We start from the raw sequence: 13,483 nt of genomic DNA, 5'->3' as shown, positions 1-13,483 counted from the left end.
GATAGGTTCGATTACACACCAACTGCTGGTGAAATATGATTATTTAAACAAGCGCCCTTTGCTCGTACACGGCCAAATGTCAATCAGGAGCAAATGTCAATCAGGAAGGCACTGGCTAAAAAGATTATCTAGTTATACCCTTAAGATGGAATGAAGTAGCTGCTCATTAAGAAGCTACCTGCATGTCGACAAAGAACTTCCTCGGATGCAGTGTTCTTGTTACGGTTACACCTCTATGTTCCGACACCCCTATGTTCCGACTGCACATATTCCTATTCCTAACCCTAACCCTAACCCTAATTCTAACCCTAACCGGGAGTAACACAATCTAGGTTGTCGGAACATAGGGGTGTCGGAACATAGAGCAGTCACCCTTGTTACAGCCCTTCAGTTTCGCCAAGGCCAGCATATGACAAAGCGGTGATTGCGAAAGGGTGAAGCGACTGGAGCAGGAGACCACACACGCGAGTGCTGACTTAATCTTTGCTCCAGTCGCTTCGTGCTTTCGCAGCTCCGCCGCTCTTAAGCCACGATGGCCTTGGCGAAGGCTAATTACAGCACGGAGAAGAGTACAATGAATCATGTTTATCAGTTCTGAGTGCATCTTTATTTGATGTACACGTTGTACCCTCTTGATTGTGCACAATAGGGAACAAACGATTGTATACGTCACCACAGGGCATTTTTATAGGTGAATACAATACACAAGGTTATCACGAAATAGATATAAAGATTTTACTCAAAAACTAGGAATTTCCAAGGTGTGTTGATCAGTGGCTAATTGTAAGGGATATTAAGTCCAAATTTCAGCCCAGGAAATTCATTCTGGTTAAAATAGGAGCATTTTGAAAGTACACTTTCAAACTCGAAAACTTTAGTACACGAGAACAAAGAAATGACTCCACAAAGGCAGAATACAAATTTGATACAATGTGTACATGCATGGATAGCACTCCGACGTTCGAAGAAATCAAGCAGCAAAGCAGCATTTGTTTAGGAGGCTTCTCATAATTTACACCACATTTGGTTTGATGCTGTGAGCTGTCAGATCATGAGATTTGAGAATGTTAAGGAAATGTAATCATCTTCAAACTGTGATGAACATACAATTCAGACAAATTGGAGGATATGGAAGTAAAGCCGATCGGTGGTATTGTTTCTTGTTTGGGAGGCTGGTTTTGCGGTCAAAATAATACACACTGCTTTTAAAAAGAAACCATGGTATTTGAAATATATCAATATAATGGCAGGCATCGTCTATGCCACTTTGATAATAAAAAAAACCTATTTATTTTCAACTGGCTTGTTGAATATTGTATATTTAGAAACTGCATCAATAAAGTGGCAGGCGAGGCATCGTCTCTGATTTAATGAGAACTGTTTGTTTTCACTTGGGTTGGAGTCAGTTGTCAATATTATTAACAGATGACTGCGTCCATTTTAATGCCGATAGTGGCCGGATATTGGATATGCTGTCACAAAGAATCTTTAAAGCGCAGCTTTCATACAACCATCCATGCAATCACACTCACTGATATTAAGGCAGTCATTTCTTGTATTGTACATTGTACGCAAGTTGAAAACCGCGTCAAAAGCTATCATCTCACTTAACTAGCCTGTAAATCAAACTTCTATTCGCTTTGCCACTGCAGCACTTTTTTGGGCAGTTGTGGTTTTTCACGAAGACCAGCGACATGTGAAACAGTGTTGTAAACGAAGGTTTCTACGCCGGAAAAAAGAACGACAAGGAATTAATTGATGAATGACCCTTGTTTCTTCAGTATAGTCATTTTGATCTGTTGCTTTCAGCCAAACTTCAAACATTATGGGGCACGGATCAGATTGTGGCTAAACCACAATTTCAAGTTTCTCTACCGAAGAGAAATAATTTGTCATTTGTTGAGTTTCTCCACCGAAGAGGAATCATTTGTCATTTGTTGAATCTGACGGACAGCCATTCACCAATACAAACTGTGTAGACCTTAAACCAAGGTACGTATAATTCACATGCGTAAACGTTGCTTCTTCAGTCTTGTGCGATGCTTCTAACATTTCATCATTCCCGAGGAATTGTGCACACCTTTCTTACAATAGGATATCGATCATTGTGGTAGACAAATGAACACAAGACACACCATTCACAAGATCAATCGCCATCCCTCGATTAACATGAGACTGAATGATGGTCCAGAGATTCAACGGCCTACAGAAGATATTGAAGTTTGCATACACCCGAATCTGAAATAAATTTGCGAAGATTATTATTCGTCAAAAGGATTATCGAAAGATTGCTCTCGGAATCGTCTCTGTTTATGAAACAAAACTAATAAATGTTATGATTGAGCATATTTCCACACAATGGCAAACATATCAGACGAATCTGAGGTCACTTCTCTCCTCTCCAATTCTGACATTACTGAAGAGGACCAGGAATATGAAGAAAGCTTGGATGAGACCACTACCATTATTAGCATGTGTGTACTAAGTGTTATCTGCTTGTTTTGCGTGATCTGCAACTTGTTTTCTCTGCTGGTGTTACATCGCATACATGACATGCATGACGTCACTAAGCTGCTGGTGGTAGCTCTAACCATTACCGATGTTGGAGTGGGCTTCTTTGGGCTTCTCTCTGCAAGTCTCATGCTGCATACCGATACAAAGACCCTTGAAGGCATAGTCATATTTTTTCAGCTGCTTGGGTTGTTCATTCTGGCAATGATAACTGTGGTCCGCTACATAGCAGTATCACAACCTCTCAAACTGGAAACTCTAGTCACCAAAAGACGAGCTTGTATTGTCTTGACATGTGCGACTGTACTCAGTATTGTTGAACTTACTGGCAAATTCTTAACTGAACATTTTGAACAGCTGGTTATTATTGACGTAGCATTTCGTTGTTTTCTTGTATTATCAATCATTTTAATTGTAATTGCTCTGTATCTCAAATTGCTTTTAATTGCAAGGCATCAGGCACGGCGTATAGCAGCAGCTGAGATCAATGCTGAAGATGCACAGGTTCAGCTGCATCGCTCAAATGTCAAATCTCTCAAAACATTTCTGATCATCACAGTCACTGTCTGTGTCACATGGCTACCCACACTCACACTTTTGGCAAATACAAACCTCTACATCGCCTACTTGTTTGACAGTTTGCGCTACAGCAATTCCTGGCTAAACACAGTCATCTATTCCTGGAGAAATGAAACTTTTAGGAAGGCTGCCAAAAAGCTCTGTTGTCAACATGGAAGACAGTGATATTCAGTAATAAGGGGAATATAAAAAGTGGTTTTGTTTTTGTTTTAATGTCTTGGAAACAGTGTGAGATATTGGAAGATATTTTAAAAGCAGAAGGCAAGTTAATCAAGAGAATGTAGAAATGGCATAACCACACATAAAGACCCTCCAAGAAATACGGCAGATAATCAGCACGAAGGAGTACACTCAAGATTCAGTGAGTTTACGCATCAAGTAGAGTCGAGATTGGCGAAAAATACTATTAAGAATCCACCAAAAATATTTTGGAGAGTCCCATAGAATGTCAGGTTCTATGTATTTGCCAAACGGGCCCTACTAAACATTGTCCACTGCTGTTTTTGAAATAAACTTGTGAACCAAAAAAGAAGTAAATACATGTACATTGCTAGAAACTAAATAATGAAAGGTTTGCGGAAACACCATGTATGAATAATTTCTCAACTAAGAGAATGGTTCTGAAAAGAACCAGAGGTATAAACTCGACGTTCTGGTCAGTATGCTCTGACCGTCTTCTCCTGAAGACGGCCAGACGGTCAGAGCATACTGACCAGAACGTCGAGTTTATACCTCTGGTTCTTTTCAGAACCATTCTCTTAGTTGAGAAATTATTCACACATGGTGTTTCCGCAAACCTTTCATTATTTAGTATCTCCACCATGCAAAGCCTCAAATCTTACTTGATAGAAACTACTCTGAAGGGCAAAACCTAATTTGATTTATATCAGCCCGACGCAAAATTCCAACTTATAATAGAAACTACTCATTTAGGCTGTGGATAGTAAGGGAAATTTTGGCTGTATTTAACCAAGTTGTTTATTTTTCTTGAGTCGGGAGGCCAAAATATGGTCGGTTGGAATATACTCTAACCTTTAGATTGTGTTTTATTTTATAGAGTAGACGAGGGATAGAATTGACATGATTTAGATCAGTCATTGTAGGTTTTAAAATGTCACTAAAGTGACAACTTTACGGAAAGCCTATCTTTGTATTCTAAAGTGAAGGTGTACATTTCGTGTATAGATAGTCAAACAATTAATCACAATGTTTTTACTTCTCTTTTCTCTTATGAGTCAATCTCTTTTGATATCCTGGATAGGTTGCAAGAAAAAGACTATCCGCAAAAGGCCCACTGCATTGGGTATTAGTTGCAGGATAATTATCAGCAATGGCTACAAGCTGATGACTTCATTGTTAGAAGATTCCGTGGAAGATGTGCATCAGAATCAGGCACTTAACACTTGATACAATGAGCTTATTGCAGATAAATTTGTCCGCAATCGATCCCAGATATAATAAGTGTAATTAGTCCAATCTGCTTGTTTTGCCTCATCTGCAACTTGTTTTCTCTGCTGGTGTTACATCGCATTCATGACATGCATGACGTCACTAAGCTGCTGGTGGTAGCCCTAACGATTACCGATGTTGGAGTGGGCTTCTTTGCTCTTCTCTCCACAAGTCTCACACAGCACATCTATACAGAGACCCTTGACGATACAGTTGTATTTTTTCAAGTGCTGGGGTTGTTCATTCTGGCAATGATTACTGTGGTCCGCTACATTGCAGTATCATAACCTCTCAAACTGCAAACTCTAGTCACCAAAAGACGAGCTTATATTGCCTTGACATGTGCAACAGTACTCAGTATTGTTGAACTTACTTGCAGATTCTTAGCTCAGCATTTTAAACAGCTGGGTATTAATGATATAGCACTTCGTTGTTTCCGTGTAGCATCAACTCTTTTAAATGTAATTGTTCTGTATGTGAAATTGCTTTTGATTGCAAGGCATCAGGCACGGCGTATAGCAGCAGCTGAGATCAATGCTGACGATGCACAGGTTCAGCTGCATCGCTCAAATGTCAAATCTCTCAAAACGTTTCTGATCATCACAGGCACTGTCTGTGTGACTTGGCTGCCCACACTCATACAATTGGGAGAAGTACATCCCTTTATAGTGATTTTCACTGAAAGTCTGCGCTACAGCAATTCCTGGCTCAACACAGTCATCTATTGCTGGAGAAATGAAACTTTCAGGCAGGTCGCTAAAAAGCTCATTTGTTGGAAAAACAGACAGCGAGAATGATGTTCGAAACTCATCAACAACACAATTGCACCAATCCAATCTACCATGCCATTTTCTTTGGTCACCAATGACAATGATAAAACATTTCCATTTTTTCACTGCTTCTTCTTGTATACTGGGTTTCCCCGGTTATTTCAACACTTGTATCACACGAAATCCCTACATCGGCACCTTAATTTCGTACTTGAACATCGCCAAGCTCAATTCTCAATTTGAATTTCAAAAAGCCACCACTAGATTTAATTTAAGGTTCAGTATAATTCAAATTGTTAGCATACCAATTCGTCTTAAATTTGTGAAATTCGTCTCGTGTAGCAATCGACGTTGAATTGAAAAAGCAAATTCGTTTTTGCCATTCCTTTTTAATGTTGTTGTCATTATATTTTGTTTCTGGGGACTTAAAACGTTACGATTAGAAATTGCGCCCAATCTTCAGACTTATTTGAAGAATTGTGCGCATTAAAAACATTATAATTTAAATATATATTTCCTTATATGTACAAATAAAGTATTTAGCTACACAATTTTTAATCTTCTTTTCTTTGTTTCACAATGAACACTAGAATCAGGAACTTGATTGACCTTTCACAATATGCTCTTCACTTTTGACATGGAAATTAAGCATTAAGATCAAACACCTTCGTAATATATATTGCTCATTGATAAACTAACTTCTGTTGTTACTGTAATTTCAACGGTCTAGAAAAGCCTCGTGCCCAGTCTTTAAAAATGACTGTTTACGTCATAGGCCCTATACACTGCATTGCATATCTATAGACTAACCTCATTATGAGTAGTCTATGTAATAGACCAAGTGAGCAGATTCGCTGATTAACCCAAGACAACCGCCTCTTGACCTCTTCGCTCGTACCCCCCGCCCTGCAAACAGGACGCTGGGATACTCTGATGAATTCACGCTCTGATTGGTTGGATTTTGCGTGACCTGTGACATGCGCGTCATTTGGTCGTGACTCTGCAATGTTTGAAACGGCCGTTAAGACTGATTCATTACTTTTGTATTCCAGTTGAGAGATTTTTTTTCGTTGAAAAGCGTAATTGTGTAGGAATTTCTGTAAAACTTATCTGTGTTGTAAATTTACAATTCCCGTCACTTGCTCAGGCTCCGTTTCGAATCAAGAGCGGTCGGATTGCATTATGCGACGCTCAAAATTTTATCCGCATGGTCTGCAATGAAACATAAATCACATCCGGTATGGAACGTGTGCATTTCTATACGAAGTTTTCGGATAGCATTTGTGCATATTGTCTAACTGCGGTCTTGAACAGCTGCAGCCGGATGCTATATACATAGGTCATAGGCTTCTTCCTTCACAAGATTCTGTGAAGCTCATCAGCGTATCCCAGCGTCCTGTTTGCAGGGCGGGGGGTACGAGCGAACTTGACCTCTAGATTTTGACCAATCAGCGGGCACTTTCCATATGGGTCTTCGGTCATTAACCCGTTGTGCGTCATAAACAATAGATAAAAAAAACCTATGTCATGCGCTCTATATCATGTTACGCGATAATGCCCGGCTGTTGTTGTATTAGAAAACACTGCATAGGAATTGACCAATCAAACCACTTAGTCCTGATTTGGGCATGATATGACGTCACTATTTAGTAAAGTCGCCTCCGATTGGCTTGCGCGCGGCTTGCATATATCTGCATGTCTAGACATATCAGACGTTATACAGGAGACTTTTGGCTCCGTGGATAACAGGTGATACTCAAACTACATTATGAGCTGCGTTGAATAAAAAATAAATGTACTTCATCAATACTACGTTGATCACTACCGTGCACGCCCCTTGTCATGTACATGTGCCCAGGAAGGGCCTGCGCTGCTCGCAAGAACTGCAACCTTTCAATGACTCATAGCTACGACGCCTCATAAGTCCGAAACAGCGTTTGTCTATTGTCGGACCGGCGTCGGACTTATGAGGCGACGAACCTATGAGGCGTCGGACTTATGATACGGCCCCCCGAAAGAATAATTTCACAGGGAGTTAGTTCCTTTACTATCCACTAGAACTCTCAAAAGTGGTCAAAAAGCGCCCTTTCTGGTACGTAAATCAGAGCCCATAGCCGATGCAGCCAGAGATTTCATTAAGAACACTTTATTAAAAGCTCTGACTGGCAGAATAATTGTCAAAAAAAAAGTCTTTAAAAATAAATAGGAATCAATTGAGATGGGTTGGCAGTGCGTGCATGCTGCTTATTATCAACGTCAAAGCAGTGATTTATCCACGTATGCGGCGAGGAGTCCTCATTTGTGATATAGCCGATGCAGCCAATATTTACATGAAAACACTTTGTATGTGAAGAGCTCAGACTGTCACGGAATATTGTCCAAAAAAATTAATCAAAAAATGATTAAATTACGATAAGTGCATGCAGCTTGTTAAGACGCCGACTGCGTGTCAACAATGAGCTCGTTCCTCAAATCGGGCCACGTCATATTTTAATGATGCAGTTTTCTTACTGCGGCACACAGACGAGTGTAACTGAATATAGTTATCAGGTCTCAGTGTGCATGCGTACTTGGTGTAAAATACACACTCGGGTGAGACACTGGAAGTGCGAGCAGTTCCATATCAGCACAGCTCTGGAAACCACTTGATAATCTGGTATAATTCACATAGATTGACACTTTATTGGATGACAAGTTGGAAGTCTTGCATGCATCTGGAGTGAAATCATCGTATGAAATTGATAGATGCACCATTAGTCTTGATTATATACTACTACGTGTGTTGACACCTGCAGAATGCATCATTATTGCACCAGTTCAACCGAAATTGAGAAACTACCGGTACGCATCATGAAGTGAATACATGCAAAATTGTAGGTCAAGTATTTATAGAATTGCTGTTCCGCCCTAGCCTGCAATTTTGGGAAGGACTGCTTCCTATAAGTTCCTCCAAAGTCTGCCTCTGTCTGGGAGTTTGAGTAAAATATTTCACAAGGTTGCCCTGGTGTGACTTGAACCCACGACCTGCTGCTTACGGGGACCAAGAGCTGTCTTTCTATATGTGTAGTCCTACCAGTGTGTGTGGAACAGATCGATGATCTTGTAAACGAAGGTTTCTGTGCAGGAAAAGAGAGCGTAAAGGATTATAATATGATGAATGACGTTAACTTCCTCGGAACTCATTTTGGCTTTGTTCCTTTCAGCCAAATTTAAAACATTACAGGAAACTGATCAGATTGTGTTTTCTCAGAGGTGAGGAATTTCCAAACGGGGTTTGCACATCTTTGTTACAAAAGGATATCGATCATGGTGGTAGACAAATAAACAAAGACACACAATTCACAAGATCAAGGAGCAAAGATGCAAACTTAAACATCATCTCTCGATTAACACATGAGACTGAATGATGTTCCAGAGTTTTCAGTATTATGATCTGCAGACTAAACAGAAAGCACTGAAGTTTCCATAAACCAGAAACTGATATGAATTTGCAAGGAATAAGTATTGTATATCAAAAGGATATTGAAAGATTGCTCTCGGAATCGCCTCTGTTTATGAAACAAAACTAATAAATGTTATGATTGAGCAAACTGTCAAACAATGGCAAACATATCAGACGAATCTGAGGTCACTTCTCTTCCCCCTGATTCTAACATAACTGAAGTGGACCAGGGATATGAAGAACGCTTCGATGAGACCATGAACATTATTAGCATGTGTGTACTTAGTCCAATCTGCTTGTTTTGCCTCATCTGCAACTTGTTTTCTCTGCTGGTGTTACATCACATACATGACATGCATGACGTCACTAAGCTGCTGGTGGTAGCCCTAACGATTACCGATGTTGGAGTGGGCTTCTTTGGGCTTTTCTCTGCAAGTCTCATGCTGCATACCGATACAAAGACCCTTGAAGGCATAGCTATATTTTTTCAAGCGCTCGGGTTGTTCATTCTTGCAATGATAACTGTGGTCCGCTACATTGCAGTATCACAACCGTTCAAACTGCAAACTCTAGTCACCAAAAGACGAGCTTACATTGCCTTGACATGTGCAACTGTACTCAGTATTGTTGACCTCAGTGGCAGATTCTTAGCTCAGCATTTTGAACAGCCGGGTATTATTGAAAAATCACTCACTTATTTTCTTGTAGTGTCAATTCTTTTAATTGTGATGGTTCTGTATGTAAAATTGCTTTGGATTGCAAGGCATCAGGCACGGCGTATAGCAGCAGCTGAGATCAATGCTGACAATGCACAGATTCAGCTGCATCGCTCAAATGTCAAATCTCTCAAAACATTTCTGATCATCACAGGCACTGTCTGTGTCACATGGCTACCCACACTCACATATTTGGTAAATACAAACCTTTACATCGCCTTATTGTTGGACAGTTTGCGCTACAGCAATTCCTGGCTAAACACAGTCATCTATTCCTGGAGAAATGAAACTTTTAGGAAGGCTGCCAAAAAGCTCTTTTGTCAACATGGAAGACAATGATATTCAATAAGACTGAAACACATCCGGGAGACCCAGGGATTCTTTGTGAAAAGCTGTAACTTGGGAATATATAAAGTGCTTTTTTTAATGTCTGGGAAACAGTGTGAGATATTGGAAGATATTTTAAAAGCAGGAGGCAAGTTAATCAAGAGAATGTACAAATGGCATTACCACACATAAAGGCCCTCCAAAAAATACGGCAGATAATCAGCACGAAGGAGTACGCCCAAGATTCAGTGAGTTTACGCATCAAGCCGAGTCCAGATTGGGGAAAAATAATATTAAGAATCCACAAGAAATAGTTTGGAGAGTCGCATAGAATGTCAGGTTCTATTTTAGTAGTAGGGGCCCTATTAAAAACTGCCTACTGCTTTTTGTTGATATAAATTTGTGACCCAAAACCAGTAAATACAGTGATGGAAACTACTCGTTTAGGCTTTTACACAACAGGGCTCCCCGAGTAATCTAGATATCTTGAAATAAAATTGTCATGACGAAAGAGACATCGCTCCCTTTCAGCCTTCCAGTTTGGCACCGAGACCGCGTAGCGCCACAAAGGCACCACAATGGTGCACTGAACATGCAACAAGTATACAGTCAACTTTAATTTATACAGTCAACTTTAATTTACAAGATGTATAGAGCTCACTAACATTTTGACTGTATTGGCAGCCATGTCATAAAAGAGTAAAGGTAAACTATTAACCCCTGATATGATGAAAATGAGAGGCAACACTCTCTCATCTCGTGGGATTGCATTGGTTCCTTTGCGCCGTGCTCCGATTTAAATATTTTTCCATAGCTTTTCTAAGAACACAGAGCCGATTGCCTGAATTTGATATTTGTTTTTTTCCCATTCATTATCTTTTTTGTTATTAGTGGGGGTTCCAGAAAGTTTCGGCTGTAATGACAAAGTTGTTTATTTTTCTTGAGTCTGGAGCCCAACATATGGTCGGTTAGAAAAGAGAAGCACAGAATAAACAAGGGATGTCCTAATTTAAACCAGAGCATTGATGTGTTCAAGGCCCATAGGCAAGCAATGACAAGTCACTGTTCATTTGAAGCAAATTGATGGGCAGCACAGAGTTGCAAATGGTTTCTATTCACAAGGTTATTATTCAAAACATTAATAAATCTGAAGACGCAGTAGTGTCAATAAGGAGCATAGCACTGACTGAAAAGATTTTTTTTGCTAAATATTTTTCCCTTGAGATGGAGTGAGCTAGTTGTTCGTAAAAAAGCTAACCACAGGTGAACAGTGAGCTCATTTCTGTGATTACGCGACGACGCATTTGATGATGCAGTTTCTTGCTACGGCACAGAAAAAACTGTAACTGTACGTGGTTATCATGTCTCAGTGTGTATCTATACTTGGCGTAAAATACCCACTTGGGTGAGACACTGGAAGAGCAATTCTAACAGCACAGCTCTAGAAACCACTTGATGATCTGGTACAATTGGAATGGATTGACACTTTATTGGATGGCAAGTTGGAAGTCTGGGGTGTATGGAGTAAAATCGTCGGATAAAATTGATATATGCAGTACAACCCTTGATTAAATACCGGTGTACACTTGCGTTGATACATGTACCTGCAGTATAAACCAATGTTGCATCGTTTACCAGGAATTGAGAAACTACATCATTGAGTAAATGAACGTTCACGTATTAGAAAAGGTGATCCACCCTTACCTGCATTTTTGCTATAAACGTTTTTTTTTTGCTGAGAAATTGAGTGAAAACCTCACGAGGTTACCTTAGTGGGACTTGAACCCACGACTGCCTGCTTACTGGTGCACTATGAACACTTAAAACTGTGTCAAGACTTGATGTAATTTGATGACACATGTGCAAGAGTTAAAACGTCTACATTGATCAAGGAGCAAAGATGCAAACCTAAACACCATCTCTCGTTTAACACGAGACTGAATGATGTTCCAGAGATTCCAATATATGATCTGCAGACTACACAAAGCACAGAAGTTTGCATAAACCAGAAACTGCTATGAATTTGAGAGGAATAAGTATTATTCATCAATAGGATTATTGAAAGATTGCTCTCGGTATCGCCTCCGTCTATGAAACAAAACTAATATATATTGCAATTGAGCACATTTCCAAACCATGGCAAACATATCAGACGTATCTGAGGTCACATCTCTCCTCTCCAATTCTGCAATTACCGAAGAGGACCAGGAATATGAAGAAAGCTTGGTTGAAACCACTAACATTATAAGCACGTGCGTACTTAGTGTTATCTGCTTGTTTTGCCTCATCTGCAACTTGTTTTCTTTGCTGGTGTTACATCGCATACCTGACATGCATGACGTCACTAAGCTGCTGGTGGTAGCCCTAACGATCACCGATGTTGGAGTGGGCTTCTTTGGGCTACTCACTGCAAGTCTCAAACTGCACATTTATATAAAAGAACTTGAAAACTTAGTTGTATTTTTTCAGCTGCTGGGGTTGTGCATTCTGGCAATGATTACGATGGTCCGCTACATTGCAGTATCACAACCTCTCAAACTGGAAACTCTAGTCACCAAAAGACGAGCTTATATTGCCTTAACATGTTGTCTTTTTTGTGTATAGATAGTCAATCAATTAATCACAATGTTTTTACTTTTCTTTTCTCTAATGAGTCAATCTCTTTAAATATCCTGGATAGGTTCCAGAAAAAACAACAATCCGCAATAGGCCCACTTCATTGGGTATTAGTTGCAGGATAATTATCAGCAATGGTTACAAACTGATGACTTCATTGTTGGAAGATTCCGTGGAAGATGTGCATCAGAATCATGCACTTAACACTTGATACAATGGGCTTATTGCAGATAAATTGGTCCGCAATCGATCCCAGATATTTTATGAAACGACTCCTTAGAAAAATACATGTAAATAAAACTTTATGAAGAATGGGCCGATTGGTCATCTTCTCTAATAAATGTCAAAATTCTTGGTTTTTTGCACTTAATGCAATTTTGAATTACTGTGTGTAAGACAGAAGTAGAATATACACTTAGCTGCAAGGAATAAATATACGAAGTAGAATGCCTTGAGTAGGTGTCATTTTATGTAAACAACTATCACCCATCAGTTGATCAACAATCAAAGTGAAAGCACCCCTTTTCCTGGCGAAGGCGGTGAGGATCTCTGATTTGTGAGATATTGGCTCCCAGCACAAGTAATTATATCACTTCAACGGTACGAAAGGGAGCGTTAAACATGAGGAGACCATTGGGAGAGGCATTCTAACGCATTGCCGACGACACCTGATGCTCACTCAAAGTCGCTGTGGCTTTGTGTACATGCAGAATAAAGTTGATCATGGGTATTTTGAGCCATACTTGCGCAAACCCACACAAGTGTGTATTTGCCTGCAATCGGGGACCACCTGTTGTCCCTCTTTTGTTTGTACTTTAACTTTTTATGAAGTCCTCTCGGGAATGGGGACCCTATTGTCCTCTTTTGTTCAACGTCCCCTATTTATTAAATGCAGAAAAACAAACTCGTTCGCACACGTGGTGTGCACTGATCTCTACACTAAGGATAAGTGGAGATGTGTCCTCCACTGAAGCTCTCAAAAGTAGCTGATGCAGCCAAAATGTCCATTAAGAACACTTTATAAAAAGCTCTGACTGACGGAATAATTGTCAAAAAAAAACTCATTAAAAATA

Source organism: Patiria miniata, unplaced genomic scaffold (assembly GCF_015706575.1).
Source record: "Patiria miniata isolate m_02_andy unplaced genomic scaffold, ASM1570657v1 HiC_scaffold_7, whole genome shotgun sequence".
Taxonomy (NCBI): Eukaryota; Metazoa; Echinodermata; class Asteroidea; order Valvatida; family Asterinidae; genus Patiria; species Patiria miniata.
The sequence above is the reverse complement of the archived record's forward strand: the minus strand, read 5'-3'. Positions refer to the sequence as shown.